Raw genomic sequence first — 18,932 nt, forward strand, 5'->3', positions numbered from 1 at the left:
CTGGAGCCACCAGATGTTCTTGGTGGCTGGCAGTGAGGTGGAGAAGGTATGGTGTGGACAAACGCCTCAGCTACACTGACTGGCAGTGTGTTGAAGTATACCCAGGAAGGCACAATTCTTTTTTTTTTTTTTTTTTTTTTAATTTTTGAAGACCTTTATTGTGCATGTTGCAGAAATACAAATACGGGCCTACAACCATCCGGCCGGCCACAAAACTTATGAGCACAGGTGTCAACATTACGACCTTCCGGCGGCAACAAACATTACGACAGCAATTGATCACAATTACGCTAGAAAAGACATGCCGCCAGGGAGAAGGATCAATAAGGTCAAATTTTAAAGTTTTTGATGAAAGAAAAGTCAATGAAGGATAGGTATAAAGGAGATCCGAGTCCGTACATTGAGTCCACATGAGTAGGCAACAATAGAAATAATATCAATTACGTGAAGCTCTTCGTCAAAGCGGCAAAGCAATAAAGGAACAAAACGGTCAGCAGGAGCCACACTCGTGCCACTTCCAGTGCCACCCACTCCCAACCATCCCCTATCACAGACCCAGAAAGGAAGACAGCATGAGAAAGCGCAAGAAAGTAAAAGAAAAGGCCCATAGAACTAAAAACAGAAATTAAATCTACCCCCCCACCCTGCACCAACGCGGAGGCTACGGTCTACCCCCCCCGACAATGTGCCTGTCGCCCCATAAAGAACCCGAAATGTAGGTCAAGCAAAAGAAGAAGGAAGGAAAAAGGAAGAAAAGTAATAAAGACGTCACCGCAGAATATAGAGAGTGAGAAAAGGCCATCCTAATCTGCGACCCTCAAAAACTACAAGTGAAGCGGGAGGAGGAGCCAATCAGAACATTCCCGGTACCCCAGTCAGAAACACAATCCCCATACAATTTTCGGCTGTTGAGAGCCAGTTATTAGTGCAAAAGCAGTTTGGGAAAAACATTGCAACATGTGCGACTTTAAACAAGAATGTACAACTTCCAACCCCGGTCCCACCAGCCCAGCAACCGACAGTACATGGAGAACCTAGCCCCGACCCGACCTCGGACAGACCCAAAAACAAAGCGCATGAAAAATGCCCGCCCCCACCAAGACAAAGAACCAACATGGCCGTACATCGACCTAGCCCTGGCCCGAACGTGGATACACCCCCAGACTCGCCACCCAAGAGAGGCCCGCCCACCACATGACAAAGGAGTAAAATGGCAGGAGGGAGGAGGTCATCAACAAGAAAGCACAAAATGGCCGCAAGGAGTCATCAGGGAGTCTTACGAGTTTAACAAAATGTACCATAATCCCACCAAGGGCACACGTTGTTACAAGCAGGATAGAAAAGAGGCTCAGCGCAGGAGGAATAGGCAGCTGCAAAGTCCCAGACAGTCCTCGAGGCACACACGACAGGGAATCCAGCCACAATGTTGCACACTGCGTTGGGAGGGGAAACAAAGTGTCCCGTGCAGAATCTTCAAGCCGAGGGTCTTGAGCAGCAGCCGAGTACACAGCGAGCTCAGCTAAACAACAGGCGAGGGAGAGCGCAGACTCCCGACACGGTGCAGGCGGTGACAGGCGGCAACTTTGCGATTCCGGTTCAGTAGTGCACCGTCCCGACACAGACGCCATTTGGTCCAGCCTGTCCCCCAATTCCAGGTAGCTGCGGCGGACTTCCGAGCGGAGATCGTGCAAGGCCGACAGAACGGTTCCAAGCGAGGGTTCAGACTGTTGCCCCCGGGTTTTAGTTCCCCGGGGGATCCCTCGAGTCTCAGGTACTCCTGTCGTCAGGGCGGCACCGGTCGTTGGCGTGGACGGGCGCACCTCACCGCAAAACCTGGCGGCGCACTCCGCCATCATGTACAGATGGAATCAACAGTCGCCCCCCCTTTTAGCTGCTATCCGAGAGCCGCGCACCGTGTCTAAAGATTATTCCGCTCGATGTAGGCGACCCTCAGCGTCCACGGGCGGCGAGGCATGGGGTCCGCAGGCAATGCGTGACCCAAGATGGCCGGACAGTCTCCTCCCGTACCTGCCGTCTCCAACAAAGGCTCCGCTGCGACGGGGTACAACAGCTCCGTAAGCCCAGTCCTCTCGCCGTCTGCCTCACGCCGCCCCAGGCGGCTGAGCTTGAGAAGCGCCGCTCAGGAGTCACTTTGGTTCCGCCACAGCCAGTGCCGGCGGAGCGCTCCGGCCGGCAACAGGTCCCCGGGGCACGGCCGGAGGAATCCTCGTCCGTGGGGTCCAGGGTCAGGAGCCAGGAGGCGAATATCTTCGGCTGCCGGGCGGATCGCGGGTCCGGGAAAGCACCGCCGAGATTAGCGCCGTTTCGCACACAGTCCACCGTCAAGTGTGCTAGGATTTGAGAGCAGGATTTCAGCACGGCAGAAAAAGACTCGCGGAGCCGGGAGCCTACAGGTCCGCTCCGGTCGCCATCTTGGCTCCTCCCCCCGAAGGCACAATTCTGACTCCCCACATCCGCTCCGGAAAAAATAATTAGGGAGGAGGAAACCTGATTAAAAAACTAGTGTGCACCATTGCTGTGGAATTATGGATCTGAGTGAAGTGAAGTTTAAAATCGCAATAGCTACTGTGCTTATGTTTGAAGTAAAATGTTAGCAGTCATGTTTACTGGCGAGATTACAGCATATTAAACCACAGAATGTATGTTTTAGCCCCTCTTTTTACATCCACTATGGCAGCCATATTTAACACAGTAGAAGCACTTCTACCTACTGACGGGGATGGGCAGAATGTAGGCACTACCTAGAAAGTAGAATAGATGTGTGGATGGGGGCGAGGTGAGCATGATCCTTATTACCACCACAGCAGATCGAATCCATCCAAAGCAGGTAAAGATGCTAGAATCACTTTGGATGGATGGCACAGGTTTATTTAAAAAACAAATGTCCTGCTAACCGAAGGCCAGCTGGATCCATGATAAGCGATTAAAGAAGACAGAGGGAGTCTATTTTTGGAGAATACAATCTGGGTGGTAATAAGCAATAAGAACAAGCATTGGAAATGCAATAGGTCTCGCATTAGAAAAGTTGGAGTTATTGGTATTGTAAATGACATATGTTATTTATTTGTTGGTTTTTAAAATTGCTAAATTGATGGCTTTGTCATTTACAATGCCAATAGTTTTAACTTTTGCGATTGTGACACCTATAGCATTTGGAATGCAACATGTTTTGTATTTACGTTGTTTAGATGGCAGCTCTTGTCGTTAGGCCACATCTCTAGAGAGCAGGAGAGTGCAGCAGGGGAGAGAAGCACAGCAATGCAATAGGTCTTGCATTCGTAAAGTTTGAGCTATTGGTATTGTAAAGGACACATTTTTTATTTATGTGCTTATTTTGAAAATAGCGAATTAATAGCTTTGTTATTTACAATGCCAATAGTTTTATCTTTTGCAAATGTGACACGTATTGTAACACAATATGTGTTGTGAGGGTGAGTGAGGTTGAGGGTGAGGTGTTAAGGATGAGGAGTTGAGGGTGAGTGAGGGTGAGGGGTTGAGGGTGAGTGAGTGTGAGTGAGGCTGAGTGAGGGTGAGGGGTTGAGGGTGAGGGGTTGAGGGTGAGGTGTTGAGGGTCAGGGAGGGTGAGGGGTTGAGGGTGAGTGAGGGTGAGGGGTTGAGGGTGGGCGAGGGTGAGTGAGGGTGAGGTGTTGAGGGTGAGTGAGGGTGAGGTGTTGAGGGTGAGTGAGGGTGAGTGAGGGTGAGGGTGAGTGAGGGTGAGGCTGAGGGGTTGAGGGTGAGTGAGGGTGAGTGAGAGTGAGGTTGAGTGAGGGGTTGAGGGTGAGGGGTTGAGGGTGAGGTGTTGAGGGTGAGTGAGGGTGAGGGGTTGAGGGTGAGTGAGGGTGCGGGGTTGAGGGTGAGTGAGGGTGAGGGATTGAGGGTGAGGGGTTGAGGGTGAGTGAGGGTAAGGGTGAGTGAGGGTGAGTGAGGGTGAGTGAGGGTGAGTGAGGGTGAGGGTGAGGGGTTGAGGGTGAGTGAGGGTGAGGGGTTGAGGGTGAGTGGGGGTGAGGGGTTGAGGGTGAGTGAGGGTGAGGGATTGAGGGTGAGGGGTTGAGGGTGAGTGAGGGTGAGGGTGAGTGAGGGTGAGGAGTTGAGGGTGAGTGAGGGTGAGGGGTTGAGGGTGAGTGAGGGTGAGGGTGAGTGAGGGTGAGGGTGAGTGAGGATGAGGGGTTGAGGGTGGCTGAGGGTGAGTGAGGTTGAGGGTGAGTGAGGGTGATTGAGGGTGAGGGTGAGTGAGGGTGAGGGTGAGTGTGAGTGAGGGTGAGTGAGGGTGAGGGGTTGAGGGGGAGTGAGGGTGAGGATTTGAGGGTGAGTGAGGGTGAGGGGTTGAGGGTGAGTGAGGGTGAGGGTGAGTTAGGGTGAGGGGTTGAGGGTGGGTGAGGGTGAGTGAGGGTGAGGTGTTGAGGGTGAGTGAGGATGAGTGAGGGTGAGTGAGGGGTTGAGGGTGAGGGGTTGAGGGTGAGTGAGGGTGAGGGTGTGGTGAGGGGTTGAGGGTGAGTGAGGGTGAGGGTGAGTGAGGGTGAGGGTGAGTGAGGGTGAGTGAGGGGTTGAGGGTGAGGTGTTGAGGGTGAGTGAGGGTGAGGTGTTGAGGGTGAGTGAGGGTGAGGGGTTGAGGGTGAGTGAGGGTGAGGGTGAGTGAGGGTGAGGGTGAGTGAGGGTGAGTGAGGGAGAGTGAGGGTGAGTGAGGGTGATTGATGGTGAGGGTGAGTGGTTGAGGGTGAGTAAGGGTGAGGGGTTGAGGGTGAGTGAGGGTGAGGTGTTGAGGGTGAGTGAGGGTGAGGGTGAGTGAGGGTGAGGGATTGAGGGTGAGGGGTTGAGGGTGAGTGAGGGTGAGGGGTTGAGGGTGAGTGAGGGTGAGGGTGAGTGAGGATGAGGTGTTGAGGGTGGGTGAGGGTGAGTGAGGTTGAGGGTGAGTGAGGGTGATTGAGGGTGAGTGAGGGTGAGGGCGAGTGAGGGTGAGTGAGGGTGAGTGAGGGTGAGTGAGGGTGAGTGAGGGTGAGGGTGAGGGGTTGAGGGTGAGTGAGGGTGAGGGGTTGAGGGTGAGTGAGGGTGAGGGTGAGTGAGGGTGAGGGGTTGTAAGCCTGTGATGTCCTTTCAAGTGAGGGATGTGTATGCGCGAGATGCTCTCCCGTGAGTGAGGAGCATGCGTGAGATTCCCTCTTTTGAGTGAAGGGTGTGGAGTCGGACGAGATGCCCTCCTTAGAGTGAGGTCTGTGGGTGAGTTCGTTGCCCTCCATTGAGTGAGGTGTATGCGTGAGATGCCCTCCCGTGAGTGAGGTATGAGGATCATATGCTCTCCCTTGAGTGAGGTGTATGCGTGGGATGCCCTCCTGTGAGTGAGGTGTGAGGATCATATGCTCTCCCTTGAGTGAGGTGTATGCGTGATATGCCCTCCCGTGAGTGAGGTATGAGGATGATATGCTCTCCCTTGAGTGAGGTGTATGCGTGAGACGCCCTCCCTTGAGTGATGGACGAGGTGTTGGCACGGTGAGGGGCGAGGTGTGTAGCTGGGTCTAGGGCTGCGGATGAAAGATGTGAGCCAGGTGAGGTACGGGGTCTCCATGGCACGACGAGGCGAGTAGCCGTGCCGAGGGCTTCGGTGAGATACCTAGGTAAGGTGAGGGATGCGGTGAGGGTCGAGATGCGAGGAGGGTCGCGGGTGAGACGTGTGAGTCAGCCAGGTGAGGTATGAGACGCTGGCACGGCGGGAGCGAGGTGCATAGCCCGATAGAGGGGTGCGGGGGAGAGGTGAGCGCGTGGATGAGGGCAGGAGTGCGCGTGGGGTGCCAGCCCTTACCTCCAGAGCTGGCGGAGGCGCCTAGTTCATTGTTCTGCCGTCTCGGGGAGCCCAGCCCGCTCCTCAAGGTGCTGCCTCCTTCCTCCCTCCAAGAGTGGCATCTCAAGCAGAGTACCCGCCGCGGTGCCAGGGCATATGGCTGGCACGTCACTGGCAACAGCTATCACATGAGAGGGCCTGATTGACATGCGCCCGCATTCGGGGAGATTTGCCTCCCCAGGGACCCTAAGGAAAAGGAGGGTGAGTCTGTAGGGGTGTTTATGTGTGTGGGGGGGGGGGGCTCGTGGAAGGGGTGTGTACATGAAGGAGTGGGCTCTGCATGGAATACACCATGGGGCTTCTAGAAGGGGGCATGGTGGATGGGGGCTGAGCCTTCGGGGGAGAGGGGGGATACACGCGGGGAGAAGCCTCGGAACCTCATGCAAACGGCGGTGGAAAGGGAGCAGTGTCGGCACGAGTGGCATGTGCATGAGTACGCCTTCAGGCTCCTGCAAGGGGGGGCATCTAGAAGAGGTGGTCATTTGATAATAAAGCACTGACAGGGCCCGTAGCCACTTGAGGGGAGAGGTTGGGGCAGATAGCAGGAGGGGCCCGAACCTGGAAAAGAAACAGCTGTAGTGAGTGTTGAGGAGAAATGCGACACGGCGGGCAGGGGAGGGGGCGGACCGGGTAAAAAAATAAATAAAGAAGACGGAGGGAAGAGAGAGAAGGGGAGGGGGGAGGAGAAATGCGACACGGCGGGCAGGGGAGGGGGCGGAGCGGGGAGAGGTGCGACACGGCAGGCAGGGGAGGAGAGTAGGAGGAGGAGGGGGGAGGAGAGTAGGAGGAGGAGGGGGGAGGAGAGTAGGGGAGGCACGGCCTAGCGGCCGTGCAATCAAGAAGTTAGGGGGCGGAGCTGGGGGAGGCTGTGACACAGAGAGTAGGCAAGGCAGGCGGCTGGGGGCATGTGCACGCGCTTTTAAGCTCAATGCGCATGCGCATTGAGCTTAAATTTCTCGTGCACTGCAAGGAATCGCCACGATTCCTTGCAAGTTGGTTCAAGAGTGGATAAGCCCCCATAGTCTCGCAAGCTCGATGCGCATGCGCATCGACAGGCGAGACCTAAAAATAAGTGCGCCATTTTTTGCCCACCTAATCTAAAATTTTACTAGCGAATTAATGAGGGCAGAAAATTATAGAAAGACTGAGGACTTAAACAACATAACCACATAAATTCCTTCCCCCGGATGAATGTAAAAGATGTTATAGATTTGTTGTCTCTCTTACCACATTCCTTTTTAATTTCAAAGAATTTTATTGGGTTAAAGACAATATAGCTTATATATGGTGAAACATACAATTTACCATAGACAGCTCTATTGTATAAATTTGGTTAAGGGGTAATGAGCAGGAGTGGGAACAGAAAGGAACAAAAAGGAATGGGGAGAAAGCCAAATCAAATCCTACTTAATGGAAAAACAAATGCGTGATAAATAAATAGGTAGTGGGCACATGGAGTTTCCATCACAGGGCTCTCCAGGCCTTTGAGCTGGTACATCTTGTGAATATAGCTCCTTTAAAATACATATGGATTACTCTCCAAATAATTGTAATCAGTCAAATAGTTTGAAAATGATACAACTTATATAGAGGGCTTATGGAGGTTTGGTAATGGCAAAATAGTTGTCAAGTGCCTTCCATATAGCATTGTTACAAGATCTCCATGGAGAGTTTTGCAGGGAAATGCTATCGCCCCCCTTAGGTAAGCAACCCAATTTCACCAGGGTCGAAACAAGATAGCTGCAGTGTTTTTCCCGTTAGCAAGAATGGGTCTAGGAATCCCTGAATTTTGGAAATAAAATACATTCCTTTTCAGATGAACTCCGATCAGAGTATGGATGAAGTAAAAAAAGCAATCCCGGAATGGGGAGACCGTGCGGCAGTGGAAAAGTTGGTCGAGAAGGTCCCCGGTCTCTTTGCTGCAGTTCCAACAAGTTGGATTCTTTCTAATGGACAGTTTGTTGGTGACAGGCAGGAGTCCCGAATGTCATATGAAGAAGAGAGAATTTCGTTTGGGAAAGGGAGAGTATAATTTTAAGGGAGACAACCGGCTTCCAAATTAGACACTAAGGCCCCCATTAGGATGACGGGTGGACTTTGTCCGCCCGCCATCCCATCGCAAAAAAGGACCTCCCGCCATAAGGGCGGGGGTCCCGTTGGTGGCATTAGGATGCGCCCGCCACAGTGGCGGGCGCATCCAGCATTCCTAGCATTGTTGGGGGCACTCAGCACCGCCCGCCACAATGGCAGGAAGGCAGGCTGTGCACTTCCATGCACAACATGGCAGGCACCGCGCGGTGCCTGCCATGTTGTCCATGGAACTGCTGGGGGATACCATAGGTACCTCCCATGTGCACCCCCAACCCCCCGGAGTCCTTGGGGGCCCCCAACGGGCAAAATACTTAATCACCCTGGTTCTTTAGTGAGTAGGGTTCCCTTGTTTTTTCGTTTACGATATTGTAAATGAGAGCACGTGGCGCGGAAGCTACCGACCCTCTGGACCGTCTGAGCCCCGAAACTCTCGAGCCACCGCCTGAGTGAGCCACTGCAGCTGAGCCGCCAAGTAATAAAGTTCGAAGTCTGGCACCGCTAGGCCCCCATTCGCTTGCGGTCTTATCATTGTAGGCAAAGTCACCCGCCTTCTGCCGTGTCCCCATAGGAAGCCGCTAACCATGGTTCTAAGCTGCCTGAAGATTGCCCCCGGTATCCACAGTGGCAATGTCCTAAAATGGGCTCTTTCAAGCTCTAGATCTTTCTTGAAGCAAAGGCCTGTTATTTGAGGGATCCATTTTTCTAAAAAGGCTATGCAGGAGTCTGATGCGTCTACCTACTCCTCAGGTAACCTGCAGATGCGCAGTTTCCACCTGCGATTACTAACTTCCAATTAGGCTACATCTTTCTGTATGGTCTTGGTGGTGATCTGTAATCTCTGAATATCCCTAATTGAGATGGTTGGACTTATCTTCCAGTGAGCTGATCTGCGACTCTGCTTCGGACACCCTGGTGCTAATGGAGTTGATGTAGGCCCTGATAGCACACAATTCTTGCTACAGAATGTCTGAATTAGGTTTGGTGGATTTTGCCAACTCATGCAGCTCCGCTAGTTTTTTGAGCATCATGTCAATAGTGTGGTTTGCTTCTGACTTACTTTTTATAGGTCAGTCCGGGAGTGGTGGCTGCGCCTTGGAGCACTTGTTGCCTGGTTTGGACTCTTTGTCAGTAATGATTTTACCAGGAGTTTGGCAATTCAGATTGCATGCCAGGGTTATGGCCTGTTTAACTGTTTAGTTGAGATGCTGAGATCAGGGTGCAGCAACACTGAAAGAGATGACAGCACATGCGGAGAGGGCAACAAAAGAGTTGAGGATAAGAACCTGGTTCTTAATTAGAGAGTCTGGGCTGAATGCACCTTGGGATACAGTACCAACAGGGGAGTTGGGCTGGACAGGCTTTGAAATTATGTCTCCGCAGCTCGAAGGGGTACAGCGCACCTGGAGATGAGAGGCACAAGTATAGTGGATCAGAGTCCCTAGATAGGAGTGAAAGTTCTCTCTGTCTGATAGGACCAGAGGACTAGAACCTCAGTCTGCAGGACTCAGAAGGGCAGTTCTTTAGATGAAAGATGCAGAATCCGAGCGTAGGCTCAGAGCTGCGTAGAATGCAGGGGCTCCAACAGACATCAACAGGCAGCACTCAATTCAATGTCACTGTGGTGTTACCTAAGGAGGCGTTATGTACATTAAAAGCCTCTCATTGCATTAGTGTTAATATTTCAGTACCTTATAGATCTTGGACAGTATTTGGTTGCATTTAACTGTATTTGCCTGTAATTTACACTGTAGTTGAAGAAGCAGTGGTAGGGTCTGTGCCTTAAATGAAGATTGCAACCCTTTAAATGTTGCAGGTTTCAGTCATGAGGATCCTATCAGGACTTCTCGAAAATACTCTGCACCTCATGGGCGGCCGCCATTGTAAGGTCAGGCATAGCGTGGGGTGGTTACTCCGGAATCCTCATCCAGGGAAAGCAGACTCTGCTCACACACATGCCCAGCCAGCTGCTTGTGCTCAGTCGATCGCCCGGGGCTGTGAGGGCACCGTTCAATGCAGCTTACTTGTGTAATCAGGCGTCAGTTATCACTTGTGTTTGGCCTGGATCATTCCAAGATGGTGGCCATTTTATCCCTCGTTATGTTATGTTATGTTATAAAATATTTTATTACGCGCTCTGCTACTACAAAGTATCCTGGCGCGAAATGTAGGCACTAACTGACCCAGTCCAAAAAGAAAGAAGCAGAGATCTAGATACTAAGATTAAAAAGATGGGTTTTTAGCCCTTTCTTAAATCCTGCCAATGTGGTTGCTGATCGCAGAGAGAGCGGCAAGGCATTCCAGGCCCGTGCTGTTTGGACTGAAATTGACTGACCGCCCAGTCTCGCATATCTGATTTTAGGCATAGACATCAGACGAAGATTGGCTGATCGAAGAGCACGATGGGGCGTGTAAAAGGAAAACCTCTTGTGCAAATATTGTGGACCTTGCTGATGCAGGGCCCGAAAGGCCAGAACCAATGATTTAAACATAATGCGATGCGCCACAGGGAGCCAGTGAAGCTCACGAAGATGGGCACGCGCACTAGTTCTTCGAGGAAGATGGAACAGAAGTCGTACGGCCGCGTTCTGAATAATCTGCATTCGCTTGACCAGGTATTTGGGGAGACCACTGTAGAGAGCATTGGCATAGTCAAGCCTAGACAGAATCAGAGCACGCAAAACAGTCTCCTTCGCCTCCCTATGGAGAAGTGGAAGGAATCGCTTGAGTGACTTTAAGGTGGCAAAACAGGTTGCAGTAAGTTTTTTTAGATGGGCTTCAAACTTAAGATCCTGTCCAAACCAGACCCCCAGGTTTTTAGCCGGGCCTCCATGGTGGCTAGGACATGCAAAATCAGTGGGCCAAATAAGCTCTCTAAAATTGGCCGGAAAATTGCCATAGAATAGTAGCTCAGACTTGTCCTCGTTGCATTTAAGCTGGGCTGAGACAAGCCAACGGAAGACATTGGTCAAACAGGAACAGACTGTCTGAGCGTCTAAGCAGTCCTTAGGCCAGGTGAACAACAGCTGCGTGTCGTCAGCGTATGACATTATTTTGGCTCCCCACTGCTCAGCCAGATAGATCAGCGGAGTCATGTAAACGTTGAACAGCAGTGGGCTCAACGTCGAGCCCTGTGGTACCCCGGTGGTGAGCTTCTTGGGTGATGAAGAAAAAGGAGGCAGCCATACCTGCTGCGACCGCTCAGACAAGAATGAGGACAGCCAGGCCAGAACCGCACCCGACAGCCCCACCTCAGCCAGCCTAGTCAGCAGCTGGGCATGGGGCACCGTGTCGAAGGCGGCAGATAAGTCAAGCAAAACCAGGACCGCTCTGCCGCCTCCGTCAAGACACTCCCTAATGGCCTCTGAGACTTCCACCAGAGCCGTTTCAGTACTGAAAGCAGCCCTGAACCCTGATTGAGCCGGGTGCAGGGCATGAGAGGACTCGATGAAAGCATTCAATTGCCTAAAAACTACTTTTTCGGTCACTTTCGCTAGTGCCGGGAGCAGAGATATCGGACGGTAGCTAGAGGTAGACCGGGGGTCCAGGCTGGGTTTCTTCAGCAGGGGAAGAAGCTTCGCCTGTTTCCAACAAAGAGGCACTGAGGCAGAGGCCAAAGACATGTTAACAACCTGTGTAACCTCCTGATACACCAGACTAGCCGCTCCCCCCAGAACCCTAGCAGGGCACGGGTCAGAGGGTGAGCCGGACTTTAGCGACTCCAAAATGGCCAGCACGTCAGCTTGCTGAGCAGGCTCAAAGGTGGAAAATTGACTAACATGTTGCTCCGCATCCATAGCAATATTAGGTGGTGAAGGCAGAGGAGGACTATCAGAGTTTAAGAGCTCCTCTTGAATTTTTTTGATCTTATTATCAAAGAAACATGAGAGTTCCTCACACCACACGTCGGAGGCCGGGAGAGCTGGGGAGACAGCGCATGGAGAGAGGAAGCTCTGAACAATGGCAAAGACTTCTCTGGCATTGTTATCCGCCTTCTCAATCCTTCCTGAAAAGTAGCTACTTTTAGCGGCCTTGATTTCTGCATAATAAACTTTCTGCGCCTTCCGCAGCTTGCTCTTAAGTTCAGGGCAGAACTCAAGGCGCCAGGCTCGCTCCAGCTTTTTGCACCCTAATTTAAGTTCTCTAAGCGTATGAGAGAACCAGGGTTTGGAGGGAGACGACCTCGACCGCCTGCTACCACTCTTGTTAGTATGTAGAGCGGCACTATGTTCAACCCAAGCATTGAATGATTCCACCGCAGAATCCAAATTCAATGGCAGGGTCGGCCGATGGGACGTGAGAGAGTCCGAAAAGGTAGACAGATTTATTCTCTGGGCATGAGAATGAGAGGCAGAACAATTCATCGGCCCTTTTGAATTTATGGGCCAGGTGAACAGAATTAAGGCATGGTCTGACCAAGTGACCCACCTAGGGGGTAGCATAGAGATCTCAAAGTTGGAGCAGACCAGGTCCAACCAATGGCCAGCCGCATGGGTGGGGAAGGTCACCCATTGTGTAAGATGCGCCAGCGAGAAGACTTCAGCCAAGCCGATCGATTCTGGTAGGTCCATCTCGTCCATATGAATATTAAAGTCCCCCAGAATAAGATATCGAGAGAATTTAAGGGCGCGGGGGACGATAACCTCCTCAATATTACCGGCAAAACAGCCCGCATAGCTAGGTGGGCGGTAAAGCAAAGTACCTCCCAAGGTGAAGTGGGGGGAGAGGATCACAGCGAAGTGTAACATTTCGGTTTCGCCAAGAAGTTCGGGCGGTTCACTCACCAAAGTCCAGTGGTCTCGGTAAATTACAGCCAGACCGCCACCTCTACCCTTCGGACGGTCCATCCTGGTGATCTTGAAGCCGCGTGGTATAGCAAGTTCAACCACCGGCATGCATGACTCAGAAAGCCAAGTTTCGGTGAGGAAAAGGAGATCAAGCTCCTTCTCATCAAGCAGCTCAAATATATCAGCCGCGTGTTTGACCATTGATCTAGCATTGATCAGGCCGGATTTAATCGTCTCTAGGTTGGTCCTGGACGCAATGGTCGGAGATTGAAGGCTAGAAAAGCAGAACCCACATGTCGGGCAATGGCGAAGCATATCCTTTAGCACCTCCCAAGAATTGGCGGCATCGCAGCTGAAGGTATTGAGGGCACACAGCTCCTCAGCGGAGTACCTCAGAGAGCCAGCCAGAGAACAGCGAGGAAGATGCGAGGGTGCCCCGGCCCTGGGCCCGTCCGGGACACGGACGGGCACAGACGGGCCCTCCTTTGGCGCTCCTTCGGCGCGCAAGCGGCGCGCCCGCAACGCGCGACCGCTGCGCGCTCGGCGCATTGCTACGTTAAGTAGGGGTGGGCGAGGCAGGAGACTAGAGAGACTAGAGCGCCAACCCCGGTGCAATGCGGTCCCGCCTCACTTCCGGGAACCGCTGGGGCCGAGCGCTGAGGGCGGCGCTGGACAAACTGTGCAAATAACGCAATATGAGAAAGTGCAGCGTGCAGTGGACTCAGGCGGGGAGGTAGGCAAGATTAAAACAGTCAGTACACAGCTCGCGCAAAGGCGACAATGCAGTAGGAAGAAACAATTTGATTATTTTAAAAAAGCGAACGAGTGATTAAAAAAGCGGCAAAAGCAGGCAACTTTAAAAACGGCAGAGATAACAGTGCAGGAAGGGCGAATAGTACTCACATAGCGTCGCACTGACCTCCCCTCTCCAAATAAGTAGGGGTGGGCGAGGCAGGAGACTAGAGAGACTAGAGCGCCAACCCCGGTGCAATGCGGTCCCGCCTCACTTCCGGGAACCGCTGGGGCCGAGCGCTGAGGGCGGCGCTGGACAAACTGTGCAAATAACGCAATATGAGAAAGTGCAGCGTGCAGTGGACTCAGGCGGGGAGGTAGGCAAGATTAAAACAGTCAGTACACAGCTCGCGCAAAGGCGACAATGCAGTAGGAAGAAACAATTTGATTATTTTAAAAAAGCGAACGAGTGATTAAAAAAGCGGCAAAAGCAGGCAACTTTAAAAACGGCAGAGATAACAGTGCAGGAAGGGCGGATAGTACTCACATCCCTCGTCGCCTGGATCGCGCCCAAAGCCCAACACTCAGGAGGTGAAACGTGGTAGAAGACAGCCAGGATTCCACTAGTTATAGTGCCTCACAGATGCCCGTGTTGTTCCGCTGCATGGACTGCTCGTTCGTTTTGAGAGTGGTTGTCAGTTGTATAAAGTTGTTGCTGTCGGGGACGGCGGAAGCAGCGTAGCTAAGCTGCCAATCACCACGCCGTCCTAACAATGCTCCTTCTCTTACCACATTCTGTAAGAAATTTCAAAGCTATTACTCATCCCTTTGGGGCTCCAACAGACATCAAGAGGCAGCACTCAATTCAATGTCACTGTGGTGTTACCTAAGGAGGCGTTATGTACATTAAAAGCCTCTCATTGCATTAGTGTTAATATTTCAGTACCTTATAGATCTTGGACAGTATTTGGTTGCATTTAACTGTATTTGCCTGTAATTTACACTGTAGTGGAAGAAGCAGTGGTAGGGTCTGTGCCTTAAATGAAGATCGCAACCCTTTAAATGTTGCAGGTTTCAGTCATGAGGATCCTATCAGGACTTCTCGAAAATACTCTGCACCTCATGGGCGGCCGCCATTGTAAGGTCAGGCATAGCGTGGGGTGGTTACTCCGGAATCCTCATCCAGGGAAAGCAGACTCTGCTCACACACATGCCCAGCCAGCTGCTTGTGCTCAGTCGATCGCCCGGGGCTGTGAGGGCACCGTTCAATGCAGCTTACTTGTGTAATCAGGCGTCAGTTATCACTTGTGTTTGGCCTGGATCATTCCAAGATGGTGGCCATTTTATCCCTCGTCGCCTGAATCGCGCCCAAAGCCCAACACTCAGGAGGTGAAACGTGGTAAAAGACAGCCAGGATTCCACTGGTTATAGTGCCACACAGATGCCCGTGTTGTTCCGCTGCATGGACTGCTCGTTCGTTTTGAGAGTGGTTGTCAGTTGTATAAAGTTGTTGCTGTCGGGGACGGCGGGAGTAGTGTAGCTAAGCTGCCAATCACCACGCCGTCCTAACAATGCTCCTTCTCTTACCACATTCTGTAAGAAATTTCAAAGCTATTACTCATCCCTTTGGGCGAAGTTTATTTGAAACAATATCTACAACTTCACCACCACGAATACTAACTTAGTTAATAGTTGCACTGACCAATCTATCTGCCATTTTTCGAGGTGAAGGTCACCTCAATACTCAATACTAGAGCTGTGATGAAGAAATCATATACACCATAGAAAGAAAATACATTGAGAAACTACTGCTAACCAGGTTTGTGAATGTAGTAGATAGGGAGATGGAGATGCTGAGTTAAGTGAGGGCGAATTAATTGTGGAAGGTGTATCCAAAGTAGCTTAAACACCCTTTCATTAGGAAGTGATGAGGACTAAAGAATTTCTCTAGTTTGTGCTAGTTCTTATTTGGATCTTGAAATTCAACTGAACAATTGTTTTCCGATTCTGGAGCGATACACCCTTTTTTGATGTAGAATTTCATACCTTATTCATCTACACTTGAAAGTGTTCAAAGATTTTTTCAGTCCTCAGATAACACCTGGCCGCTCTCCAATTGAGAGCAATATCATAAGAACTACTGGAGCCAAGAACACACATTAAGGCAGTCACCCATAGTTCAATACATTTTCATCTGATTGAATCCTTGGATTACAATTCAATTTCGAAAATATTATTGATAATGATGTGATGGTTCCTTCTCCAAATAATTACACTTACACTACAATCACACTTAGTAAATTCACCTCAATGCATTCCAGGATTGAAACTTTTTCAGGAGCATCAATTTCATATCCAGCATACGCGGAAAAAGAAGCACAAAAGAAACAACAATTAACTATCTGTTAACATACAGTCCTCTCATTACATACAGAGATGCCTTCAGTTATCTATTAATTTAAAAAATCCATCACAGGTTGCGGAGCTAGCTGGGCTCATGCATGAGGGCATCTTCAGCGTTGCTCCCACTGTGGACCAGGAACAGCAGTCTTGTGAGAGAATGAGGCGGGGTTGGGAACCCGAGAACAAGTGGAGTGGTTGGAATAAGAAATCGTTAGGTCCCGAGCTGCTGCTCCAACCCCCAAAATACAATTGCTTCAAGATGGTGCTGAGGTCTAGATGGGTGCCGAAAGTAGTTTGTCAAACTGACTAAAGTCTTTTGGAGAGTCCAACTGTGAGAGGAGCGGTGGCCAGAGGGGGTCTCTGCCCATGAAGGAGGTGAGGCACCCAAGGCTCGGCACTGGAAGCACAGGCATACAAGGCACCAGCTCTGGTGACAACTTGCCCGGAAGGCATGAGAGAGAGCTCATCAGGAAGGTAACAAATCTCATCAGGACTAAAGGAGTAGCCCCTGAAGATGATAGCAGACAGCAAACAATGGTCCATGGACACCTAACTTTGAGGAAAAAATGAGACCAGCTCAACTTACCACAGGTGCATTTCACAGTGGGAGCTCATGCCGCCGTGCAACATAAAGGGGTTCAAACAAATCCGCTCAGAGGCAAAAAGGATTTTGTTGCCACACATAGCACAGATCCAAATGTAGAAAACAGAGAGGAAAATGGACCAGAGGACACCAGTGAATCTGGCTTTAACACTGTGGGAATCATTGATCATGAAGCTAAGGTAATCAAGGGAAGTATGGAAGAACTTGAAGGAAGAGTAGGCTGCAACGGAGTGTGACTTGAAGGATTCAAGCAGCGGACTGAAAAACTGGAGAAAGCTGTCAGTAGACAGGCGGAGGGGCTAGAGAGTGTGAATGGCTTCAAGAAATGGTCCCTACCCGCCATGATCCAGCTGGAAAGAGCAGTGGAAATGCTGCACATTACAATGCCTAGAGCCTAAGAATCGAAATTTGCCTAGCTATGTAACGGTAAGTTTCAATTCTATTAAGGACACGGAGGCGAGGGTTATGCTATATCTTTCTTCCCTTTATTCTATTCATTTCTCCACAGCAGTGAATTCAAACCATAAACACCTATTTTTTTAATCCATGGAACGCATCCAACTGGAAACAAAGCAAAATTCAAATAAGCTTGAACAGACTACAACACCCATGAGTCCATCACGTAACACCAGTCCATAGTCCTTCCTTAGTGTCAGTACATCCTAGAAAGGCCCTTCCCCCTGGTTGTCCCTCCTCTTTCTTTGCGCGAACGCCTCGGAGTCACTGGTCTTGTTTGGCACCATCATGTCCTAAAACACACGACACCAGTGTAAAGTTCCTGAGAAACATAGCCTCCACCAATCAAAAAGATATTTACATAGGCAAGCATTCGTATACCAACTATCCAGACGTAAAGGAAAAATTTTAATTACCGCCGTACGGGCGGGTTCGCACCACAGTGCCGCGGCAGGGATAATCCTCGCCTCCGTGTCCTTAATAGAATTGAAACTTACCGTTAAATACCTAGACACATTTCGATTCTATGTCAGGACTGGAGACTCCGATTATGCTGGTTCAAAGCTTACTCGCCACTAAATGTGCAATATCCACCACTGGTTTAAAGTAGAACCGTTTAAAAGTGGAACCTCGTAGGCCTTGAGACACTGCACCACACAGAGCTTGGGCATTTCCGCAAAGACCGGATAGGAAATTGTTCTAGAAGCAGACTTTGTACGTCGACCAATCGTGAAGGTCACCCCATCCGGGAAAAAAACTTGTGCCGAAATGTCGAGTGCACGTACATCCGACACCCTGCGGCAAGAAACCAAACACAACAACATGGCCAGCTTAGCGGACAGTTCTTTCAGGGAGAGGTACCTGTTAGGTTGCCAGGACAAGAAAAGATTGAGAACCACATTAACATCCCACAGGACTGAGTACCTCGGTTCCGGGGGTAATGACAAACGAATACCCCTCAAGAGCCGGCACACAAAAGGATGTTCTCCCACCAGAGCTCCATCAATCGGCTCATGACCCGCAGAAATAGCGGAACGCATAGCGTTGATGGTGCGGTATGCCTGACCGTCTGTTGCCAATTCAGCCAAGAAGCTCAAGATCTGAACGATTCCTGCGACCACGGGATCCACGTCCCGTCGGAGACACCAACGTAGCCATTTCGTCCAGGCGGACCGATAATGCTTTGAGGTGCTGGCGGCTCATGCCTTTGATAAAGGAGATTCAGCTGATCCCGATAGGCCTGGAAAGGCGCCAAGTCATGAGAAGGAGAGAGCCCTGAGAAACCAGGTGATGCTGTTCTCCTTCCGGATTCCAAAGAAAAAGAGGAAGCAGGGGGAGTAGGATTGGAGAATCCCAAGAAAGTTCCAGAATAACTGGAAACCAAACTTGGTACCTCCAGAGCGGCGTAACCAACACCACCTCCGCCTTCTGGCGGCGGACCTGAGCCGCCAGGGGACAATCATGGAGAACGGTGGAAACGCGCAACATCTCTCCCGACTCCACTCCTGCAGAAAAGCGACCGTCGCCTGTGCCAGCGGATCTGGTCTCCAACTGTAGAACCTCGGGAGTTGGTGATCCAAGCGCGACGCGAATAGGTCTACCGAGAAAGGACCCCAAAAGTCAGACAACCACTGAAAGACCAGAAAATCCAGCTTCCATTGACTGGAATCCTTCAAATGCCGGGAGTGCCAGTCTGCGACCTGGTTGGCCTGACCCGGCAAGTACTCTGCTGTCACCGAAACGTGATGGGCCAAGCCAAACCCCCAGAACTCCTTCGCCAAGTTCGCCAGGGCTTGGGACCGGGAGCCCCCGAGGTGGTTCATGTAACGCACTGCGGAGACATTGTCCATCTTCAACAGGACGCACAAGTGAACCCTGTCCCTGGTCCAGTACCGGACCGCGAAAGAGCCTGCCAACAACTCCAGGCAATTGATGTGGAGTTCCTGCTCGTCCAACGACCTCTTCAGGGGCAACTCTTTTAGTCCTGTACATGCTTATGAGACCACTG

General features: G+C 51.0%; 1 protein-coding gene across 2 annotated transcripts in view; it reads right to left on the reverse strand.

Moving 5' to 3' along the window:
* PPP1R42 (protein phosphatase 1 regulatory subunit 42) overlaps positions 1 to 18,932 on the reverse strand; it is a 655,757-nt gene that overhangs the window by 250,593 nt on the left and 386,232 nt on the right. The window lies entirely within an intron of this gene.

The sequence above is a fragment of the Lissotriton vulgaris genome, chromosome 4_1, assembly GCF_964263255.1.
Source record: "Lissotriton vulgaris chromosome 4_1, aLisVul1.2, whole genome shotgun sequence".
NCBI classification, from domain to species: domain Eukaryota; kingdom Metazoa; phylum Chordata; class Amphibia; order Caudata; family Salamandridae; genus Lissotriton; species Lissotriton vulgaris.